We start from the raw sequence: 25,605 nt of genomic DNA, 5'->3' as shown, positions 1-25,605 counted from the left end.
CAGGAAGGGCAGACAATTGCTTGGACTCCTCTTCAATCACCTTGGCTACCCCAAAAGCCCACTGGTACCCTTTCGGGTCCTTGAAGTATCCTCTTCTTAGGTAGTCCATACCAAGGATGCAAGGGGCTTCTGGCCCCGTCACAATGGGATGCTTTTCCCATTGGTCTCCCGTCAAGCTCATGTCCGCCTCTACTGCTGACAATTCTTGAGACCCTCCTGTCACTCCAGAAATAGTAACAGTCTCGGTACTCTTATACTCTGAAGGCATTACAGTACACTGGGCTCCAGTATCTATCAAGGCCTGGTATCTCTGAGGATCCGATGTGCCAGGCCATCGGACCCACACAGCCCAGTAAACCCGGTTATCTTCTTGGTCCCTCTCCTTCTCCTGGCAGAAGGCAGGGCCCCTCTACTGGTCTTGATCAGAGCATTCGTCGTCAGAGTTTGACTTTGACTTCTTAGACTTTTTGCCGTTGTCGAAGTGGACCTCCATCTTCTCATGTTTCGGCGATCGCAGTTTCTCTTCTAAGAAATCTCTGTCTACTACATAGACAACTTTCTTGTCAGTCTTCTTTCGCTTCAGCTCCCTCACTCTAGCTTCAAGCTTAGAAGTGGGTTCACCATCCCACTTCTTCATGTTTTCTCCTTTACTACGAAGGTATGCCCATAGTTGGTTACGTGACCAACGCTTAGAGTTCTCTTTCCTTCGACGTGTGAATGACAGGGATCGTGAGCAAGATCGAGACCAGGATCGAGGTCTAGGCCGAGGTCGTCTTTGTCGGTCCCGCCGTGATCTTCCCATTGGCCTTTCTTGGTAATCTCTATACCTTCTGTCCTCTCTGTCTCTAATGTCGTCCTCATATCTGGAATATTCATAATCTCTCTCCGTTCTTTCCCTATCGTAGGTGCGTCGGTACAGGGGATTGAAGGAGTCTTCCATATTTTCCTCGATGGTTCTTATCCAAGCACACATAGTGTCCACGCTTGGTTCATCCATCTTTGGATTATATACGGGTATCAAGCAGGAAATATATGGTTTAGGGGCACCTTGAATTACCTTTTTCCACATTGGTTGCGTGCAGGGAACATTCTCAGGAACTTGGATGTCATAATAATCTGGATCAGAATAGATGATCTTCAGCATGGCCAATTCCCGTAGGTATTGGATGCCTTCTTCCGCAGTCCTCCACCTTCTTGGAGAACTCTTCAGGGACTCCTTAAATGGGTATTTCACTCTCACCGCGTGGAGGATTCGGAGCCAAAGACTGGACGCCATTTTCTCCCTCCCCATTTCTTGCTCTATCACAGGGTCTCGAGCAATGGATCCCAACTGTCGTGCTTCATCACCTTCAATTACATGACTATCAGCTCCCTTGTCCCAGCATCGCACCAGCCAGGTGAGGACTTCTTCACCAGGCAAGCGCATATAATCTCTCCGTAAATCTCGAAGCTCTCTGGTGGTCAGTGATTGTGTAATTTCGCTTTCTCGCATTATTTCTTGTCCATCTCTCCCACGTAGAATCTTTTCCACCTCTCTCTTTACTCTTCCACTCCTACGTGGGACTGCTCCCACTTCCTCCCATATCTCTCATGTGGAGGTGGAGACTGGGCATGCCGTGGGGATAAGCTTCTATATTGTTCACGCCGCGGAGATGGACTCCTACATCGTTCATACCGTGGGGATGGACTCCTACGCCGTTTGCGCCGCGGAGATGGACTTCTGCGTCGTTCACGCTGTGGAGATGGACTTCTATGCCATTCACGCCATGGGGATGGACTCCTGCGCCGTTCGCGATACCCAGCGGGTGGAGGTAGTGAGTAATCTTTCGCGTGCTGAGATAAGGGCCTCCTCCTCCAATCATTCACACCTCCAAGAGAAGGTTGGGTCTGGAGGGGTAGGGATAATTCCCCCTCCAATTGAGGGGGATGCTTTGGCTCCTTCTTTGCGTCTTTTGTAACACTGAATGTGTAGTCAGGATATAAATCATCAAGCGACAATATACCACCGGCCGTTTGTACTGTTGCTTTCTTTTCTCTTGATGCTGTTCTGTATTCCTTTGGGCGTGCCCCTAGTTCCTTTGGACGTGCTCCTTCCCGTGTAGCCGTTTCTTCCTCTCTGGTAGCTGCTTCTTCTCTTCCAGTCACTCCTTCCTCAGTCACAACCACTACTTCCTCTCTCGCAGACGCGCCTTCATCACTTACTGTTGCTCCTTCTCCCATTGCTGCCGCTCCTTCGTCCACTACGTCTTGAGTGAATTGGATAGGTTCTTCTGTTCCTTCTTCTTCTTCTTCTTCTTCTTCTCTTTCTTCTGTGCGTTCTGGTTGGGGAGATGGGTCAGTAAGTTCCTTGATCTCTCTTACCCACGTCTTCTTCTTCTTCATAGGGGCAATGATGACCTTCCGGTTCTTAGCTTGAGTCCCGGTTCTAGTGGGCTTAGTAGAAATGGCATTGACTTCAAGTTGTGTTTGGACCCCAACTTCTGTGGACCTAATAGGGACATCACTGGTTTCAAGTGGCGTGGTTTGGGTTTCTGTGTCGACCTTAACCCTTTGAAGGTGGTCTACGGCAGCTCGATAAGCATTAGCCAGGCCCCAGCACAAAGCGGAGAATCGCATATTCGGATCTTTGTAGGAAAAACACCCTTCTGCCAAACAGTGGGCCATCTCACCAGAATCAAACATTTGTTCTGGTGTGAACTCCCAATTAATGGGGGGTGACACATGTCCTACTAATCTACCGAAATCTCCCCAAGCTCCATGCCACCCAGGGACTGGCCTGTCTGCAGCCCTTTCCAAAGTTCCAGCGAGTCCCTTTGAGGTGTGATCTTTCCTACAAGAGGGAAGGCAACGGAACTCCATTCTTCCAAGTTTAAGGGGCACTTCCAGTACCTTTATCAATGACAGTACTGTTGCAATAAGATTTATATAGTAATTAGAGCCGATTTTAACCATGGGGATCTCCTTTACCAAACCTTCAATGTCAAAATTAAAGGATGGAAGCAATTCGTTCCATCCATCCTCAAGGTCTGGACGTCTTCCTATAGGGTAGCCTAACACAGGTGCAAAGATGGCTAGAATTATAAGACAAATTAATGAAATAGCCATTGTTTTTTGTTATTATTTCTTCTTGATCCCAAAACAAACATTTGTTTATAAAAACAAATGTTTCCTTGGCTGCTTTCCCAGACTCTGGCAGTGTTCCCAGACCTGTTCCCAAAACAATAGATTGGTTTGCAAAACAACACCGAGCTTGGCTGTCTTCCTGGAAAAATGTTTATCAAAACAAGCCAAACTTAACCAAAATATCCCACTTCTGACACCAAAAATGTTGTGCAAGTTTCGAACTGGCTTCCCGCCAAGTCCCCGAAACTCGACAACAAGGACCCGCCTCCCAGAGAGGGAAAAGAAGAAAAAACCAAGCAGCCAAAGCTATAGCAAATATATATATATATATATATATATATATATATATATATTACATATGAGACAGATACACAAAAGGAGAATACCACACACCGGGGCAGGGGGGGAAGGGGAAGGGGGAAGGACAAAAAGGGGCAAGGACCGAACAAGCCAACCAGCCAACCGAAGGCAAACTAGCAAAAATCTCACCACTTCCCTTCGAACAGGCAGGATGGCTAGACACGGCCCAAGGCTCTCCCCTCACGTGTGGCAGATAACGGTAGTCACCGTAGGCCTCAGCTCCAGATAAACCAGACCAAAACAGGGACCCGCCATTCTCGAACCTCGCCGGAAAGGAAGAGGGCGAGATCCCTCCCGCTGGCTTTATTTATACCTCAAGTTACGTAAAGGAATAGCATGGAATACTTCCGTGATCACTTTTCTAGTTCCTTCCTGGTTACAAGTTGGTCTCCAGGAAGGCCTAGAGTGAAACCACCACAACGCTAACCCTAACCCTAACCCTAACCCAAACCATAACCCTAACCCTAACCCTAAACCTAAATCTAACCCTAGTAGCTTGCAGTCTCTTTTTTAAGGTTAGGGTTAGGGAACTGGCTTTGTGCATAGCTTGCAGTCTCTTTTTTACGGTTAAGGAACAGGGTTTGCACATAATTTCCAGTCTCTTTTTTAAGGTTAGGGTCAGGGATCCGGGTTTGCGCATAGCTTGCAGTCTCTTTTTTAAGGTTAGGGTCAGGGATCCGGGTTTGTGCATAGCTTGCAGTCTCTTTTTTAAGGTTAGGGTTAGGGAAAAGGGTTTGCGCATAGCTTGCAGTTACTGTGTGGACCAATCAGTACTGACTCCGCCCATTAGGCAAAGCCAGTGATGCGGACCAATCAGCACTGACTCCACCTCTTGACTCCGTCCAGTGGGCGGGGCCAGTGCTCTATAGAAGCAGAGTACATACCGGACGGCGGTGGGTATTCTGCCAGACGCAACAGAACAGCAACAGCAAAAGTAAAGATCCAAGAGAAAAAGCAAAAGATGCTGACAGCGGTGGGCAGTGATTTGGGCTTATAGCCCAAGAGGGGCTAGTTGGGCACCGCGGTGTGCCTGGAATGGGCTAAGCCTGCGACTGTTAGATCGCGCATTGAGACAGATTCTGCCTAACCCAAACTCTTACCCCAACCCTAACCCTAACCATAAATCCTAAACCTTAAACCCTAAACCCTAACCTTTGCTAACCCTAACTGTAACCCTAACCCTAGTAGCTTGCAGTCTGTTTTTTAAGGTTAGGTTTAGGGAACTGGTTTTGTGCATAGCTTGCAGTCTCTTTTTTAAGGTTAAGGTTAGAGAAGAGGGTTTACGCATAGCTTGCAGTGTCTTTTTTAGGGTTAGGGTTAGGTAAAAGGGTTTCCGCATAGCTTGCAGTCTCTTTTTTAGGGTTAGTGTTAGGGAACAGACTTTGGGCATAGCTTGCAGTTACTGTGTGGACCAATTGTCATAGATTGAAATGGTTAATGATTTATGCATTCTAGGAGACTTTTCAGGCTTTTGACTTGCATGATACCTCTGATGAGCAGTTGGGTCCCTGCCTCCCTCCAGTGCTGACGGTGTGAAGCCCTGAAAAGGCAAGAGCTGAGCTTACAGGCTTTTGACTGTTGATATATCTGATGAGGAATCAGGCCCCTCCCTCCCTCTGCTAATCTTGAAAGGCGGGAACCAGGCGAGACACAAAAAAAACTCAGCACAGACCTAGGAGATGTTGGAGGCTCGAGGCATGGCCCGTGACACTAATCATGGCTATAACTCATAACTTCTTGGAGTATGGGGACTTCCCTCCTTCACTCCCGGCAGATCAAGGCCACCACTTCAACTGACAGACATGGAAGCATCACTGGACCCCGTGGGTGGTGACTATATACATCTGTCCACTCTCAGCTTTTCTTTCTCTTACTCTCCCTTGCTCTTATCCTGCCTTTCTCTCCCCCATGCATTTTCTTTCTCCCCCCAAAGGTTATCTTTGTGTCACATTGTGGTATGACAGCACCAAACTGCTAGCATGCCTGTTGATACAGAATTGTTAAAATAAACCTTGCCAGTATATGTTTTCAGACACCGATTATTTAGTGTCGTTTCACTTGAATCCACCCGAAGGGAATTATTAATAAAAACCTGAGTTACCCCTTCTCCCATTTTCCTGGGGCGGGTTGTAACACCAATCAGCACTGACTCCGCCCAGTAGGCGGAGCCAGTGACACAGAACAATCAACACGGACTCCACCTCTTGACTCCACCCAGTGGGCGGGGCCAGTGCTCTATAGAAGCAGAGTACATACCAGAGGCGGTGGGTATTTTACCAGACGCAACAGAACAGCAACAGCAAAAGCAGGCACCCAAGAGAAAAAGCAAAAGATTCTGACAGCGGTGGGCAGTGAATTGGGTTTATAGCCCGAGAGGGGCTTATTGGGCACCGCTGCATGTCTGGAATGGGCTAAACCTGTGATTGTTAGATCGCGCATTCAGGCAGATTCTGTCTAACTCTAACCGTAACCCTAACCCTAAACCCTAACCCAAACCCACACCCTAACCTTAAACACCAAACCGTAAACCCTAAAACCTAAACCCTAACCCTTGCTAACCTTAACCCTAACCCTAAACCCTAACCCTAACGCTAAACCCTAAACACTAAACCATAAACCCTAACCCTTGCTAACCCTAACCCTAACACTAACCCTAACCCTAAATCCTAACCCTAACCCACACCGTAACCCTAACCTTAAACCCCAAAGCGTAAACCCTAAACCCTAACCCTTGCTAACCCTAACCCTAACTCTTAGCCTAACCCTAACCCTAACCTTAACCCTAAGCCTAACCCTAACCATAACCCAAACCCAAACCCTAACCCTAGTAGTTTGCAGTCTCTTTTTAAAGGTTAGGGTTACGGAACTGGCTTTGTGCATAGCTTGCAGTCGCTTTTTTAATGTTAGGGTTAAAGAACCGGGTTTACGCATAGCTTGCAGTCGCTTTTTTAAGGTTGGGGTCAGGGAACCGGGTTTGCACAGAGCTTGCAGTCTCTTGGTTAGGGTTAGGAAAAGAGTTTGCGCATAGCTTGCAGTGTCTTTTTTAGGGTTAGGGTTAGGGAAAATGTTTTGCGCATAGCTTGCAGTCTCTCTTTTAAGGTTAGGGTTGGGAACAGGCTTTGGGCATAGCTTGCAGTTACTGTGTGGACCAAACAGCACTGACTCCGCCCAGTAGGCGGAGCCAGGGTTTCAGAACAATCAGCGCTGACTCCGCCTCTTGACTTTGCCCAGTGGGCAAAGTACAGTGCTCTATAGAAGCAGAGTACATACCGGATGGCGGTGGGTATTCTGCCAGACACGCAACAGAACAGCAACAGCAAAAACAGAGACCCAAGAGAAAAAACAAAAGATTCTGACAGCAGTGGGCAGTGAATTGGGTTTATAGCCTGAGAGGGGCTTACTGGGCACCACTGCGTGTCTGGAATGGGTAAACCCGCGATTGCTAGATCACACATTGAGACAGGTTCTTTCTAACTTTAACCCTAACCCTAACCCGAACCGTAACTATAACCCTAACCCTGACCCTAACCCTAAACCCTACCCCTACCCCTAACCCTAACCCTAACCCTAACCCACACCTTAACCTTAAACCCCAAACCGTAAACCCTAAACCCTAACTCTTGCTAACCCTAACCCTAAGCCTAACCCTAACCCTAACTCTAAATTTAACCCTAGTAGCTTGCAGTCTCTTTTTTAAGGTTAGGGTTAGGGAACTGGCTTTGTGCATAGCTTGCAGTCTTTTTTTAAAGGTTAGGTTTAGGGAACAGGATTTGCACATAGTTTGCACTCTCTTTTTTAGGGTTAGGTCTAGGGAACAGGGTTTGCGCATAGCTTGCAGTCTCTCTTTTTTAGGCTTAGGGAAAAGGGTTTGCGCATAGCTTGCACTGACTTTTTTAGGATTAGGGTTAGGGAAAAGGGATTGCGCATAGCTTGCAATCTCTCTTTTAAGGGTAGGGTTAGGGAACAGGCTTTGGGCATAGCTTGCAGTTACTGTTTGGACCAAACAGCACTGACTCCGCCCAGTGGGCGGGGACAGTGCTCTACAGAAGCAGAGTACATACCGGACGGCGGTGGGTATTCTACCAGACAAGCAACAGAAAACAAAAGATTCTGACAGTGGTGGGCAGTGAATCGGGCTTATAGTCTGAGAGGGGCTTATTGGGCACCGCTGCGTGTCTGGAATGGGCTAAACCCGCGATTGTTAGATCGCACATTGAGACAGATTCTGCCTAACCATAACCCTAACCCTAAACCCTAACCCTAACCCTGACCCTAACCCTAACCCTAACCCTAACCCACACACTAACCCTAACCCTAAACCCTAACCCTAACCCAAACCCACATCTTAACCTTAAACCCCAAACCGTAAACCCTAAACCCTAACCCTTGCTAACCCTAACCCTAACTCTTAGCCTTACCCTAACCCTAACCCACACCCTAACCGTAACCCCTAAACCTAACCCAAACCCACACCCTAACCTTAAACCCCAAAGAGTAAACCCTAAACCCTAACCCTCACTAACCCTAACCCTAACCCTAACTCTTAGCCTAACCCTAACCCTAACCCTAACCCTAACCCTAAGCCTAACCCTACCCCTAACCCTAACCCTAGTAACTTGCAGTCTCTTTTTTAAGGTTAGGGTTAGGGAACTGACTTTGTGCATAGCTTGCAGTCTCTTTTTTAATATACTGCTTGTGTCAGACAGACATGTGATTCTTTCCTGGGTTACATTGGATACATAGGGAAAACATACTCTGATTTACAGTACTAATTGGACCACAGCGGGTGTCCATAAAACTTGTTTACCTGCTAAAAGAACTCCTCCTTCACCTTGGCACAAGGCCTGCAGCCATATTAGTGGCGTAGTATTTTTTACTGTCTGCACCCAGTCATGCCAAGGCAAAGGTCGCAGAAATGCAATAGAAATTGTTCACACAATTTCTGTCCTCCAACTGCCCTTCCAGCCAGGAAAAAACGCCTGACCCTCCATCTCTCCCTTGCCGTTGGTGGGGCACTCTCGACACTACGTAAGTACCACTCGTTGTGGTACTTAACAATATTTGTCAGTTTAAAAGATTTTTATATCAGGTGTCCTTTCCCTGAATAGCATTCTACAAGTCACAGTTTGTGTAAATAGGCACTGACTAACCATGTACTCATAAAAAAATTTGAAATTCAGAACTTAGTTTTTAGGGAAAACCAAATGGAAAAAAACCTACTTTTGTCATTTATTCTGAAAACAAAATCTTTTCCTATAATCAAAAAATGACTGACAAAATATATAATATGATGGCTTAAAAGGGAGTTGTCTTTTCTATTTTATTCCTTGAATTTTTTCTAAAGTCGAATTTTTTGTCTTTTGAATCTCTCATTGGCTTATTTCTGCCCAGGCTGTGGCTTAAACATTTCAAAAAGCTACTGTATTTTAATGCCATGTTTCATTTTGTACCAATTGGTTTCACCTTGACAAAGCATGTGTTCTTCTATGATTCAAAATTCTGCTGTGGTGCAAAAGCCAAAAGCTTATTATCATAACAGTCATCATAGTAATTCTATTGTTTATAAGAAAACAAAAACCTACAGACACAGAAAACCTACTGAAGGAATATTTTGCAATGGAATAGATTTTTTCCCTGTGATAAAATCTGGCTTTCTAACGAAGCAGATAAATCACTTCCTCATGAAGCCCCATGAGGGAGTGGCTGAGGGCACTTGGCTTGCTCAGTTGGAGGAGACTGACATCAGACCTCATCAAGTGTTGCAACTCCTCTTGAGGGGCAGGTCTGATCTCTGCTATCTGTGACCAAGGACCCAAGGGAATGGCTGGAGCTGTGTCAGGGCAGGTTCAGGTTGGATCTCAGGAAAAGGTTCTTCCCCTAGAGGGTGGTTGGGCATTGCCCAGGCTCCCCAGGACAGTGGGCACAGCACCAAGGCTGCCAGAGCTCCAGGAGGGTTTTGACAATGCTCTGAGGGGCATGGTGGGGATGTTGGGGTGTCTGTGCAGGGCCAGGAGTTGGACTGGGCAGTCTTTGTGGGTCCCTTCCAACTCAGCATATTCTATGATTCTATGAATCCAGCTAGAAACTCTCTTCACTTTAAACTCTTATACTGAAAATATATTTTAAGGAGGAGAACAGAGTTCAAGAAATATAGAGGTATTATAGTGATGCGTAATATAAAAAACCCCATCCAAGTGGAATGGCAGTGAGATGTGAGTATGTGTCAAAAATAACTGAAACTGGCCAAGAGGCATATGAATCTTCTAAACTTGGGAATTCCATCATTATATCAATATTGCCTTGCCTCTGGGACTCTTGGTTTTGGAGAGAGTTCTCACACGTTATATGTGAGAACAAAAATAATAAGTACACTATATTGTTGGAAAGCTTTTATATATATATGATGTGGCTTCTGCCATTGAACACCAGGGCCTCTGAGTTTTGCACAATGTGTTATACATTTACTTTTAAAACTATTATCTTCAAAGTTCTGTGACACTGAATAGTCACATGATTCAAATAAGCCTTGTGACTTAAACAATGGATCATTCTTCTTCAGCACAATTAAGTCCTCTAATAAAAAGGAAACTATACAAATGTAATCAAAGCCACTTTTATGGCACAGTTGCTGTCTTTTACAGTTCAGTTCAGATACTAAAATACTAGTAGCATTCAATATCTAACTTGGAAAAGTAACATAATTTATTGAAACAAGTTTAATTTTCTTAATTAGTTATTTGTAATTATTAAAGTCAATTCTTTTGACTTAAAAGAACTTTATAACTCCCAGTTAATGGATTACCATGGCAATCTGGAGGATCAGGAAACATTCCTTCCTGAGGCAGGAGGAAAGAGATGCCAAACAAGCAGCATTACACTGCGGGTCATCCACAACATGGCAGTAGTGGGATGAGTTCCTAAAAGTTCAAGCGTTTATAAAACTTTGTATCTGATACTTATTTGGAAATTTAATTTGGATCAGAGAAAAGCTGGGACAGAAGTTGGTTGCTTTGTCATTCTCTTGTTCACAGAAACATAAGATGATTGTAAAATATGTAGCATAAATTCGCATTCAAACCTCACTGACCTTATTTAAAATATTTAAATTTTTTTAAGCTGACCATTGATTCAGAAGAATTTCTGCTACAAAAAATGCTATGAATGACATTTCTTTTTTTTTCCCTCTATCCAAATTCTATTTTCCATTAAGGGACCAAATTCAAATATTTTGAACATTTGTATTTCTCAAAGGTCTATACAAATGTTTTCTTGGAATTAAGCACTTGAATAAATGTCCCAGTTTTCAGTGATGCTAAACATGTCGCAGTACCTGTGCACTTGAGGGAGATCTGATTGCAAATAGTTATTTCTCCAAAGAATTTGGAAAATGTATTTATTACCTCTCACTATATGTTTCTGAGAGCTTATTCCTCTCTGCTGCTACATTTTGAAGCATTTCAATTGTCTTAAAAGCAAAACAAAGCAAAAAACACCACCAATAAAGGAACTCTCTTTAACATTTTTTAATAAATACTCTCTATTAAAATTCTAATTAAATCTCTAATTAAAATTATTTGCCAAATTAATTAAATAAATAATGATGATAGTCCTTCATTTCTTCCAGTACCTGAAGGAAGCTGACAAAAAAGATGGAGAGAAATTATTTACAAGGGCCTGGAGTGACAGGACAAGGGGGAATGGCTTCACACTGACAGAGAGTAGGTTTAGACTGGATATAGGAAGAAATTGTTCCCTGTGAGGGTGGGGAGGCCTTGGCACAGGTTGTCCAGAGAAGCTGTGGCTACCGCATCCCTGGAAGTGTCCAAGGCCAGGTTGACCAGGGCTTGGAGCAACCTGGGCTAGTGGAAGGTGTTCCTGCCCATGGCAGAGTATGGTACGAGATGAGCCTAAAGGTCCCTTCCAACCCAAACCGTTCTATGATTTATGATTTTTGACATGGATAGGGCTGATGGGTTCATGTTCCTAAGGTTTAGATGCCCATCATTCCTAATGAGAAGCTATATCCCTCTGGCCAAATATGGGATTTCAGCACCTGAACTCTCATGAAGGTCTGGTCTGTTTGTTTTAGCAAAATTGGATGGGGAAAAGCATGCTTGAAAACAAGAGGTATCATATAATCAATAAACACCTCAGAGTGTTAATGAGTTGAATCATCCCTGGAAGTTGCCTCTCTCCACTGTCCATACAGGCAGCCTACAATGACCAGGTAAATTGGGCAGATGTCTTTAGCCAAGGGCCTCTCCACTGGGTGAAAGATTTTATTATACAAGACTGCAGTCCTTTATCTGAGTGCTTTCATACAATAGAATTTGATTCTGGACATATTTTTGCTCCCTTTCCTGACATGCAGAATATGTTTCACTTATTTGTAAATGTCCAACCAAACCTTGAACTTCTTCACAATATGTTAATATAATAAAGGCAGATGAAGTATATATCTCATACTTTTAAAATCATTGCTGATATTTCATAAAGTTTACTTTTCTACATGAAGTTAAAAGTGTTCTTTTTCTAAGGTGAATATGCAGGTCAATATTGCTGTAAGTGAATTTATTGCAGATTTGCATAAAGAAAAAACAGGTACCTTATTGACGTGGAAACAGAAGTTACAGAAAAAATACTTTAGATATTTGTTTCAGTGATTTGGATAAACACAAAGTGTCGTTTGGATTTACACATATTTTTGAGGAAGAAAACATATGATATGACAGTTACATATGTGAATGGTTACGCATGTATCGACTAAAAAAAATGTTCAGTCTTTTGCTCTTGTTACTAACCTGTTCACTAATGATCTAAAAGGTGACTGCCCGAATGATCTTGCAACAATATATCTCAAAAATCATTCATCTATCCACAAACATGAGTGAACATATATGTGAACTTACAATGTCAGCTTTGACAAATTATCTATTGCATATATTTTGGTATATCCAACAATAACAAAGATACAGAAGAAGATGATGAAATCTCGAAGGGACTGTTAAACACTCCAGCAGTTATTATTGGGTCAGAACCACCTCGTGGGGAGTGTGTGTGTGTGTGTGGAGGGGGAAGGGATGGGTCAAACCTTATGGTGGTGGGGTGATGTTGTATCTCTCATGAGAGGCCCCAGGAGCCTATATAGGAGAGCCTCAGAGTAGCTGTCAGTCACAAACAACCCAGGAAAACTATGACACACCACATCTCCTGCAGCCCCTCACCCAGCCTCAGATTGGCAAGGACAGTGAGAACACTGACCCTCACCCTGGCCTGGAACTCCAGGGTGGTTGCTGGGTCAGAAACTCCACCTGGAGGGCATGGCCACAGGAACCGGAGCAAATAAAACCAAGGATGTGTTTGCCTCATGTCACAGCCCTGCCATCTGGACATGTGAGAGCTGGTCTTCTACAAGGCTTTGGTGGTAGCTATATGATCTGTCTCTCCCTCTTTCTCCTTCTCTCTTCTTACTCCCTCTGCTTCTCTTTCTTTGCTCCTTTCCTGATACTTAGGGTATCTTAGAGCTGGAGGGATTGAATCTTGATTTAAGTGTTGTGGAATTGGTTGGCTTTTGCCTTAAGTGTTGTGCATTATTAGTATATGTTAAATTAGTATTGTAGTGGAATATTTTTGTATAGTTTGTATGGTGTCCTTTTGAACTTTGTTCAAGTCCTCTTATTTACTCCCCTAAATTAATAAAGAAATTCCTTGCGAACAAGCCTGTGGCTTATTCTCTTGATGCTATCTCGAGGTATTAAAGAACCCAATATCTATATATTAAAGTAAAAATCCTGTGAGCCAGCAGCTCCAGGGGCTGGAGTTATACAGAGAAACAGGTCTTATCTTTAATAAAAATTGCCAAAAGCATATTAAAAAATAACATGGCATGGTATAGGCAATACTGGCATATATCTTTTTTATTACTCTGGCTTGAGAGCAGGACAAGGGTGTTCATTGACTATGCAGATGTTTTGAATCTAAAAGACCTTTTTGGTACCACAGAAGGGAAGAAATGGTCCATCATTTTGCCTGAAAAAAAATAGAGGATGACAGTGATTATCCTACTTTGCTTGTTTTCTTGTTACTGGTTGTCTGTAGCTCATAAACTCAGGTGAACTATTTTCTTTCTCTAGATTTTCATTAGATGAATTCAAAGTAGAGGAAGCAGGGGTTAAAATGTGATGTTTTCAGACTAAGTCTCAACTCCTATTTTTCTATAATTAAAGAGTTCAATTCAAGTCTAGGGCACTCCCAAATAATTAGACCTTTGGTTTACAGATGTTTGTCAAAGCCAGGCTCATATTTTCATTGTTGTCCTTGCTGAGTTGTACAAATTGTGGCTCATGTTTATTAGCGTTGTGTGAGGATTTCTCATTTGCTAAATTCATGTTATCTTACTCTTACCTTCTAAATTTATACCACCTTTGCCCATGAGCTGTTGACATGAGTGGCTTTTGCATTTTAGGTTTTTATTTAACCCCATGTCATAAACCTAGTCTAATAATAAACCTAGTCTAAACTGGTTATTTAAACTCCTGTTCCCATTAAACCAATGTTTTGGTTTACCTTTACCTAGTGTAGATACTCAGCTTTAGCAATTTAGAAGACAAGTGAGATGAATCCTGGGTGTGACCCTGTTATCACATTCACTAAAGAACTAATAATATACTCTATGGCGTAGAAGGACTGAGTCTTTAAATTAGGATACAACTTTTGGGATTGCTAGTAAAATGCAGACATTTTTATTTATATGAAAGCATATAGTAGCTCTGCTGTCTTCTTTAATTGATGGAGATGTTCAAAAATTATGTATCACTCAATGCAATTTACAATTCTTTCCTCTTGTATTTTTAATTTGGCAGAGAATATAGAAACACCAGACTCCCAGATGAGTAAAGACAATTAACTATTAATCAAATCTCCAGTATATGCTAATTTGACACTAATTACTTTGTTATAATTCATTAATAAATATTTAATTTGGCCTTGAGCATGTACTGCTTGTTTGTTCCTGTAGAGACCGAGCATGAAACTTCGTTTCTCAGAAATCCTTCCCTGTGAAGGTGGGGAGACCCTGCCCACAGAAACTGTGTCTGCCCAATCCCTGGGAGTGTCCAAGTCCAGGTTGGACAAGGTTTGGAGCAACCTGGACTAGTGGAAGGTGTCCCTGCCCATGGCAGGGGGTAGAACTGGGTGGTCTTCAGGGTCCCTTCCAACCCAAGCCATTCTGTGATTCTATAATATGATCCTAGATTTTGAATGTGTCTAAAGTCCCATCATCTAAATAATTTTGGAGACTTGGGTTATGATACAATCTGTGAGTATTTCTTACCAGGAGAGTTGTTTTACCTGATACTACAATGAGCACCCATAGAGGTAAATGCCCAGTTGTAGTCAGCCAGTACAGATTTCTGCTCTTTTGGTGACCTCACAACATTTTATTTTTGAACAGAGAGATATAATGTGATTTCCACAGTATTACCCTCACCCACATTCAGATGGACCAGCAGCCATGAATAGAGATGATGAAAATGTACAGTGGGGGTATAAACAGACAATAGTAATCTAGAAATAAGGAAACTCTGAACATGATTTCAACTCATAGACCTATACTGGTTGCTGGCACTTCTGAAGAATTTTCCTAACCCTTAAAATCAGAAGACTGACTTGTACAAGGTCTTTAACTGGTGCACATTTCTCCTAGATATTCAATGTCATTCTAAATGACCTTTCAAATATATCTGAATTTTTAAAATGGATATTTTTGTCCTGCGTTTATAATTATGGACTACATTTTAATTCTTGGTGTCCTTGATATTAATAGCATGTGCATGCAGAGATTAAAAACAGGTATTGCTTTTTTCCCTCTCATCCCTACTGCCAACATCTGAAAGCCTCGTTCACCTTCTCTCTGTCTAATGATTAGATATTAAAATCAGATAAGCTCACTAAGCTTTCATACTTACTTGAAAGGAATAAAAGAAATGAATTCAATAACATGAGGCTTTAAACTTAAATCTTTTGAGAATTAATTTTTTCAGCTATTCTGTAATATGAAAGTGGGGTGGAGTTCCTGTAATTGCTGAAGCTGTAACTGGAATCATTTGCTAATCTAACACATTGAATAGAATCCTTGCTGGTTTTCACTAGTGGTAAATACAAGAAAAAATAAAAGTCTGGAAATGATGACTTAACCAAAAAACCTGGGTTATGTATCTGTTCCTGAAGTGGTAGTCATAAGCACACCCATTTGCACCCTGCTTCCTATGCCCTGCTCTTCGTGTGTATGGTTTTTGTTAAAAAAGGGACAAAGTGAAAAGTACAAGTAGATGAATGAGCCAAAAGTATTCTCATAATCTAAGTTCTATGCCTTTGTATCACAGGAGGAGAAATTACTCTTTTACAGACATGCATTAAATTGAAGCTTATTGGTTCTGTGCAAGGCAGTTTGACACTTGTGGATAATTGCTATCCTATATCCAATATCAAATTCTGTGTTATTTTTCCTATTCCCTTTCATCCTAGCTAATGCATCAATAGCAATAGTCACATTTATATAGTCAAATTTAAATAGCACAGTGTTCACATATGCCACTGTAGTTGATAAACAGGGCAGAAGAAAGCTCATTTCATTTTGCTGCCCTACCAGGTGAACATAAATCACCTGGTAGTATGATTATAACAACTATATATTGGTTGAAAGGGATCTCCGAAGGTCATTTGATCTGACACCCTTCTCAGAACAAGTTGAGTAGCACATTCTGGTACTTCACAGAGGGTTTATAAAAAAAGAAAAATTTAAAAATCTCTTATTGTGTCAGTTTGAGCCACATGAGAAATCCAAAATCCAATTTTCAGGCTTCCCCCACCCCTTCCCATAATTTGTCTCAACATCAAAGAGAAAACTTTCAGGCAAGAAGCCTCTATAGGGGAAAGGGGAAGTATATTTACATTTATTCTACACAATAAATACAGAATAAATACTGTACAAGCTAAAATATTTACATTTATTCTACACAATAAATACAGAATAAATACTGTACAAGCTAAAAACAACCATATATATATATATTACACTTCTATCAGTCCCTTCGAAGCTTCTCCCTCAGTTAGTCCAGGAAAAGCCTTTTCAGGTTGATAGGTGTCCAGTCTCTCTCTCGTGGGAGTGTTCAGGGAACCTGAAACACTCCCCCCACCAACCTCCATCTGTTTGCTGAAGTTCTTTCTCCCTCACGAAGTCCAAGATAGTTCTGAGTCCTTTCTCTTTGGTTCTGTGCCATTTCTGCTGTGTGATCTCTCTCATCATACCTCGGTTCTGTAGGTTGCTGTAGTTCAGTTAGCTTATCATACATACGTGTCCTGGAATGTTGATTCCTCCTCCGAGTTTTCGGATGCCCCCAGTCAAACCTTGGCAGGGCACTCCCCGAGCCTCTCTCTGGTCCGTCTCCAATTTTGCCTGGGATTTTTCTCCCTGGCACTGAGCTGCACTCAGCCCGTCCACTTGGCTCCGCTCCAATGCTGAGCCTCTCCTCCACTCACAGTGGGAGGGAAAGAAAAAGCCCCCCTCTACAGTCTAACTGCAAAGGGGGGGGGGGAAGAGGGCTTGGCTGCAAGGCCTGCCTCTCTCTCTCTCGCTTACCAGTTGTTTGTGAGTCGTGTCCCTGACAAACACACACTCACTCCAATGCTGCCTCCAACCCTGGTTTAGGCAGGGCTGTGGGCTGCAGGGCCCCTCTTCCCCCCGGAGGGGAAAGAAAGGGCCCTGCCACCCCCCGACCTTCTCACACACACACTCACACACAGCAGCAGACACAGACTGAATTGCTGTCTGTCTACCACCTCCTCTTCTTTTTCTTCATCCACTAGACCAAAACTCTCACCTTCTGGTCAGTTTGTGATGACTTCTAGGATCCCAGGGCGATTCAGATTTCCAATACAGGCACGCTGCGTGAGCAGAGCATTCCACTTACTCCATGTGGCATCAGTGGCATGATGTGTAGAGGGCACCTTTCCCTTAAACATCCAGTTCAGCACTGGTAGTTGAGGTGCCAGGAGGAGCTGTTCTTCTGTGCCAATCACCTCTGAGGCAGTTTGTACTCCTTCATAAGCCACTAGGATCTCCTTCTCTGTTGGGGTGTAGTCAGCTTCAGATCCTCTGTAGCTTTGGTTCCAGAACCCAAGTAGGCAGCCTCAGGTCTCGCCAGGCACCTTTTACCAGAGGCTCCAGGAGAGACCTTTATTCCCAGCTGCAGAATAGAGTACATTTTTCACATCTGTCCCCGTCCTGACTGGCCCGAGGGCTACAGCGTGTGCAATCTCTTGTTTAATCTGTTTGAAAGTTTGTTGCTGTTCAGGGCCCCACTGGAAATCATTCTTCTTGCCTGTTACCAGATAGAGGGGGCTTATGATTTGACTGTACTCCAGGATATGCATCCTCCAGAAACCTATAGCACCCAGAAAAGTTTGTGTTTCCTTCTTGCTAGTCAGTGGGGCCATTGTTGTGATCTTATTGATGACTTCTGTTGGGATCTGACAACGTCCATCTTGCCATTTCACCCCCAGGAACTGGATCTCCAGGCAGGTCCCTTGACCTTACTCTTCTTTATGGCAAACCCAGCTCCCAGGAGGATCTGGATGAATTTCTTTCCTTTCTCAGAAACCTCCTCTGCTGTGTCCCCCCATATGATGTGTCATCAATGTACTTCAGGTGTTTGGGAACCTCACCCTTCTCTAGTGTGGCCTGGATCAGTCCGTGGCAGATGGTGGGACTGTGTTTCCACCCCTGGGGCAGTCGCTTCCAAGTGTACTGCACGCCCCTCCAGGTGAAAGCGAACTGTGGTCTACGCTCTGCTGCTAAGGGAATGGAGAAGAATGTGTTCGTGATGTCAATAGTGGCATACCACTTCACTGTCTTGGACTCCAGCTCATACTGGAGCTCCAAAATATCTGGAACAGCAGCACTCAGCGGTGGGGTGGCTTCATTCAGGTCATGATAGTCCACAGTCAATCTCCATTCTCCGTTAGACTTACGCACGGGCCAGATAGGACTGGCTCACGGATCATCTTATGGATGGGGATCACAGAGTCTCGGTTCATCCGGTACTGCCGGCGATGCACTATTGTGGTGGTGATTGGCATTTGCTGTTCCTTGACTTTTAGCAACCCTATGGCCAAAGGGCTCTCCGAGAGACCAGGCAACGAGTTCAACTGTTTAGCTGCTTCTGTCTCCACAGCAGCTATTCCAAAAGCCCATCTATGTCCCTTGGGGTCCCTGAAGTACCTGTTCTTGAGATAGTCAATGCCAAGGATTCATGGGGCATCTGGACCAGTCACAATGGGGTGTTTCTGCCAGTCTTTCCCGGTCAAACTCACCTCAGTTTCCACCTTGGTCAACTCTTGAGACCCTCCAGTCACCCTAGAAATGGAAATAGTCTTTGGTCCCACATGTCCTGAGGGCATTAATGTACACTGAGCGCCAGTATCAACCAAAACCTGGTTTTTTTTGTGGGTCTGACATGGCAGGCTGTCTGATCCACACGGTCCAATAGACACGGTTGTCCTGTGCCTCTACCTGGCTAGTGGCAGGGCCCCTCTAACACTGGTCTTCATCCTGTCAGTCACTGTTTTCCTCTTGTGAATACTGACAGGAGGTACCCTCTAGTGGGTCAGATCCCTGCCCGGAGGATACTGGTACGGTACTCACTTTCGCAGACATCCCCTTTTCTTTCTCTTTCAACTCTTGTACTCCGGCTGCTAGGGCACAGGTAGGTTTCCTGTCCCACCGCCTCATGTCTTCTCCATGGTCAGCTAGGAAGTACCACAACTCAGTTCGTGAGGTCTGTCTGCTCTCTCTAGTTGGGGGGCGTCTGGTTCTCACTGGGGCCATATGGAAATTGTTTCCCTCAACCTTCTCTTTCAACCCTGTAGTTAATTCCTTGAACTCATTAATCAATGTCTCTACAGTGGAGATGCGGGCCTGTAGTGGTCCTTCGTTCATACTGTCGTACAACCGAAGTTTATTTATTATAGACATCACTGGCTCCCGCTTCTCCCCAGCCTGCAATGATGTCAGGTAACCTCTATGTGTGGACGGCTCCATACGTGTGAAGCTCCACCACATCTGTGGTGTACACTTAACTTTGTCAGGATCGTGGGTGGGTTGCCCATCCCCTCCAAACAACACTTCCAGAGATGCCATTTCCCTCAGATGTAGGATCCCTTCTTCTATGGTCTTCCAACCTGTGGTATAATGATCTACCTGCAAGGAATCTCTGTAGATGAACCTCTCCCTCACACCGTCCAAAAACCGTGCCCAGAGAGACAGGGACTTCGATTCCCTCACAAATGCCTCCTCAATACCCATATCCTGGGCAATTGAACTCAAGAACCTCGCTTCACCGTCATCAAGGTTTACGGCATCACCTGTAGAGTCCCAAACTCGGATCATCCAGGCCAGAACAGGCTCATTTGGACGACAAGCAACGTCTGTCCATAAGCTCCGGAGGTTGTTATACGATAAAGACTCAGTGATGATTTCTGGCTCTGGAGCAGCCACCTGTGAAGATCCTGCCTCCCCATCATCGTCAACTGGGTGAACTGATTTGGCTCTATATTTCTTCCTTTGAATAGGGGCAACCTCTGTTGGCTTGATCTGCCCCTTTGATTTGGCCTTATCCTCAGTCCCCTTGGTATTAGGCATTTTGTTTTCATCTTTTTCTTTTCCCTGGAAGTGCTGCACCATACCGAGCAACTTTCAGTAGGCAATGGCCAAAGCCCCACATGCAGGTGCCAACCTCCTCTCCATGGATCCATCACGACCTCTCTCCCTCATGACTTTCATTATTTTTGTAGGGTTCAAGAGTTGTTCAAGGGTGAGCTTCCATGTTATGGGATCTGAGCAACTTTCTAAGAATTTATCCATGTCCTCCCATAACCCATGCCACTTGAGGTTTTCCACCCCTGGGGCAGGCTCCTGGATGCCTTCTTGGTAATTCTTGGCCTTGGCTTCATACATTAGGTATACTATAATGGCACAAACTAGGATAGAAGCCCAACAAGTAGAATGTCTCTGACATCTAAAGGGGATTTAAACTTCCCAGAGGCCATTGTATTGTATCCAAAGGGAAACTAAATAAAGGGTTGGGCAAATACATTCCCCTGTGTTTCTCCATAGGAATGGGTGCTATTATCCTTAAAATCCCAGAGGAAACAGCTTAGGCTAGAACAGTAGTGCATCCTTGAGGACATATTCCGGATGAAAATCACAGGTACTGAGTTTGCCATGTCATATACCCAATGCACATACTCAAAGGTAATTATCACAATGACAGTACTAGTATCTGAACTGAAACACATTGACAGGTGGGACAGATATCTTGGCATGGCTATATGCCAGAGGAAAGCAACAACCCCTAACATCACGGTGCCTACAGGTTCAAAATGTGTGTCAATCACACAAGGGGTTCTGGCACCCAATCACCTCTGAGCCCCCATGCTCTCAGGGGGGCTAATCTCAACCCATGACACTTATTGAGAGGGTTTGCATAAAACTCAACCATTTCTTTCCTGTAACTCATTATTTCACAAGAAATGAATGAGAGAGTGGCTTTATGAATACAGTTTCAGCGGAGGGTGCTGCTTGTGTGGGCTCACTGCCATGTCAGGAGATGATTCAGGTGCTTCTGTTTCTCTGTGGGGAGGTAAATTTTGCGTTTTGATATTGCTACATAGGGAGGATTTTAGGGGGTGGGTATTTTTTGGACAACAGGTAGACACACGGGATGTACACAGTGATTGGGGGAGATTGAAAACATACTGGTCTATGTCATTTATTTTGAGATGGTACATATTACCAGGATCATTTATCTGCAACAGAAATCAAAATTAATTGATTTTCAAACACTACCAGTGCAGATGTTTTCCACAGAAGTCAGTGCAGAATTTTGTCCTGTATGTTTGATAGTGTTTGTCTCCACTATGACTCCTTAGTTTTCTATAGCAAAACCACATTGAATTACTCTTATGTCTCTGGCTTCCCAGAGTAGGTAGGGTTGTTCTTTGCAGGAGCAAATCAGAACTGCACAAAGTTTGGTGAAGACATGACCTAGGCTCTTTCTGTAGCCTTGAAAAATAGTTTTCTGAAATTTTTCAGAATAAATTTTGTATGTGTGTAATAAGGGGAGAACACTAGCAGACATTGTAGACGTTGTCTATATTGAAACAATTCTGATAGAAGACTTCCTCTTTGGATACCTCTGGTAGGGAAGGGCACCAATCCCAATTCCAGACAGGAAAGGAGTGAGTGTTCTTCATTCAAATGAATTGAATGAATATCACACCGCACTTTGTAGGAAGCTGAAGCCACTGCTAGGAAATATTGGAATTAGGCAAGTCAGTGAATAAACAGTGCCTTAATACAACTTACTGAAAACAATTCACTTGAGAAAAGATAGAATGATCTTAATATCACCTTCAAATAACTGTTTTATTAACAGTTTTCTAGAATTAAAAATATAAAATGTAATAATTCTTCATTTTCTTATCAAAATACCAAGCTTTGAGAAAATAGGTAGTGAGAAACAACTTCAAAAGCCCAGAGAAAATGCCCCACAAGAGCAGAACTATATTCAATATATTTTAGGCTAAGATTTAAATAAAGTATGTCACGGTGATGAAAGATAGTGAAAGACACTTTGGTTAGTCTTCCCCCCATACATCCTCTCTCCTTTGGGATTGTTTCTGATGGACAACATGATTTGTCCTAAGAGAAGAACCCCAGGTGGGAACCGTCCTAAGAAAAGAACTCTCCAGGTAGGAATTGCAGGAGAAACTCTCTCAATGCTCAAATAATAAACATATTGCAGACATGAAGAGTTGTGATGGTTGACATTGACTTTGGTGCACACTGACCTGCAAAAGGGTATAAAATACTGCTGGAGACCAGGACAATTATTAGGCAAGCTAGTCTCCCAAGGTTGTAGGCAGGTTCCAGGTGGATCCCTTCCCTGGCCTTCTCTGTACTACTCTGCCATAAAGTATTAATAGGTGCTTAAAACTGAAACTCTAGTTTGGTGTTCAAGCTCTTTGTTGGGTGAGTTTCCCGTCAACATCCTGAATGAATACAATGGGGGCTGGTTATGTCTGACAGCCAGTTAACTAAGGGTAGGATTTACCCCTAGACTTGATAGGCTGGGTTTTTTTTAAAGTGTTGACTTATAGACATATAAGAGTTATAGATTTGTATTGAAGGACTCAAAAACTTATTTTTATTTTTTTTAATTCTGTAGAAAAATATATACATATACCCTACAATTATGGGTTTCAGCCTATCATGTAGCCTAGTTTAAGCAGTCCTTTGTCAAAATATTGGGCCTCCACAACAGAGAAAGGGGTTATTATCTGTATATTATCTGTAATTGTATTTTTAAGTTAATCATGAAAGTCATTTAAATGATCTTGTGATATGGTGAAAATGATCCCAGAGCCATTTGGTCATAAAAGTGAGAGGCTCCCAGCAGCAGTCTCTGGGTAGCCTGTCAGTCAGAGGGTCAGCCAGTTAGGTGGTGAGCAAGTGAGAGAGGCTTGGATGGTCTTCCAGACATGGAAAATGTACAGCTCAGTTGCAGAGGTGAGTTCAGTGTTTCCAAATACTGGTATAGGGAAGAGCATTTTATTGTATATTTTAATGATAAAGTACAGACATAAGTTCATCTTTGGAGATGTCAACTGAAACAATTGACATACTTACCTTTAGAGACTGTTTCTTCATTTATCTCCAATTTAGTTCAGAGATCACCCTGATCTTGCCAGTATATCCCAGGTACATTTTCTCTAGCTGACATCGCATGTACTTTGAGCCAGGCTGTCTGCTCTGCTGCTGGCTGTAGGGTATCCCTTTGGGTAATTTGCTTTTGGTAGTATTCTATTGTTGATCCATGACTTCTGGGTCAGCATGGATCTCATCAGCAAGCAGAATAGATCAGTGAGGATCACTAGTGTAACTTTGCAGAGGGGCTGAGAGAGGGAAGCAATTATCCAGACAGCCTCATACAGCAGAGCTTCATGCACAACAGTCACTAGTTGGCTAGCAAATTATAACCAAGCCCTAAGGTCGGCATGTGCTGAGCCAAACAAGAGTGCTAAACTGCTAACCCAAACACAAGTCATGGAATTAGCAACAAAACAGAAGACCAAACACAAGTAATAGGAGCATATTTCTCTTCAGTGGCAACAAAAAGCTTTCATAGGTGTTGACTGTGACAGTGACCAGTTCTGGCTCCCCTGTTCTGAAGTGTGGTGCCAACACAACCAGGGATTTTCTTGTAGATTCATATACACAACAAAATACAACCATCGTATATGCTATTAGTTCCGAGTAGGTTTCCCAGGTGCCTTCTCAGTTCTAGATGCAGTAAAATTTGGCTGAGGAAGAGTTCACACAGAGGCTCTGACCTTTTCAGCTTGACTAGTCAGCTCAGGTATCTTGCTTTAGGGTGAGCTTGCCACTGGCTGCCGCAAGAGAGGAGTCCTGAAGAAAAGATACAAGGATTCCCTGAAACAACATCTCAGCCTCGGCCATGTTGATCAACATAACTGGTCTACTCTGGCCTCAAATCGGGAGGCCTGGAGACACACCATCTATAACACTGCTGTTTCCTTTGAGAACACACACAGGATCACTCTTGAGGAGAAAAGGTAATGCAGAAAGAATCGTGTCTTGCAGAATATACCACCTAGGGAATCTTTCTGCTGTGCCTTTTGCAATCGGATATGTCTATCTCATATTGGCCTCATTAGCCACCAGCGTGCTTGTAACAAATGTGGATAGAGCCTTCCTAAATCTTCATTCGCGAAGCCTAGTCACGATGATGAGGAGTAAGGTACATGTATCCATGCTGCAGCCCAATTTCTTTCCTTGTGTCTGCTCTGTCATCACTTTCCTACGTCCACACATTCCACCAGCTCTTTTCTCTGCATGCAGGAATTGCCTCATCCACTTGCTCTGGACTCTGCATCACAGTTCATCTCTTACCTGCTGCCCATTAACTCCTCTGGTTCTCTGATATTTTCAGTCTCTCTTCCTCAATTTGCTACTCACAAATGTAACAGTACTGTGTTTTGGGCCATTCAGGCAGATTTTAAGCAATGATTAGGTGCCCTTCTAGGGAAACATTGATGACTCTGGAGTTTAGAATGTGCACCTGCAGCTGGATGGTGGAGAAACTTGAGTAAATTGAAAACTCGTTATGGAAGTCCTAAAGAATTTAGGCACCTTCCAAGGTTGGGCAGTGCTATAAACAAGGCTAACTGGATCAGAGACTGTGATTTGGTCAATTTTATGGGCCTAAAATCCCTTCTAGGGAGTTTACATCCTAACCTAATTTTTTGTCTCCAGTGGCTGCTTTGGGCATCACATACAAATAGTCTGCCACAGTTTGGAAATACACCAGCTGCAGTCATTGTATTTAACACCTGTGGGGATGCGTGCCTGATTTGGCAGGGGAGGGTAGAGGAAGGGAAGACAGATTGCTGCATCCATTCCTAGCAAATAAAGGTATGGATTACTGAATATGGAATCCATTTCCCCTGCTGATGCCCAGGTGACAAATTATAACTCAGATGCCAGAGATGAATAGAAGGGGATCTCTGTTTCATTTACTCCTCCTAATCAGTTATGCATCTCTCAGTTAGAAGAGGAAATATTCTTATCCCACCACAGACTTTGCTCCAAATATTACTTTATTATCTGATTGTCAGACAAACATGCCAAGTAATAAATTGATTTTCACAGAAAACACAGTCGGTGAAACCAGTATGTCAGCAGACAGTCTTTTGGAAGCCATGTGACAAACAAAGGCACAAATTGAGTTAGAGAGGTACAATACAGTCCCTCTGACTTGCTATGAGGTAAAGAGGGACCGGAAATGCCAGTTGTTTTGATAAATCATTTGTTTTATTTAAGACATAAAAAGGTTGCTTTAAAATAACTGTGTATTACTAATAAGGGTTGTGAATTAACCCTCCTCAAAAAATAAATATATATGTTCATCAAATCTCATATCTGTGCTTGTTCTTGATGTTGATAATGTGAACAAGCTGAAATGGCTTTTGGAGCCAATTATA

Source organism: Manacus candei, unplaced genomic scaffold, assembly GCF_025592945.1.
Source record: "Manacus candei isolate 608988 ecotype Guabito, Panama unplaced genomic scaffold, ASM2559294v1 h1tg000112l, whole genome shotgun sequence".
In the NCBI taxonomy this organism is placed as follows: domain Eukaryota; kingdom Metazoa; phylum Chordata; class Aves; order Passeriformes; family Pipridae; genus Manacus; species Manacus candei.
The sequence above is the reverse complement of the archived record's forward strand: the minus strand, read 5'-3'. Positions refer to the sequence as shown.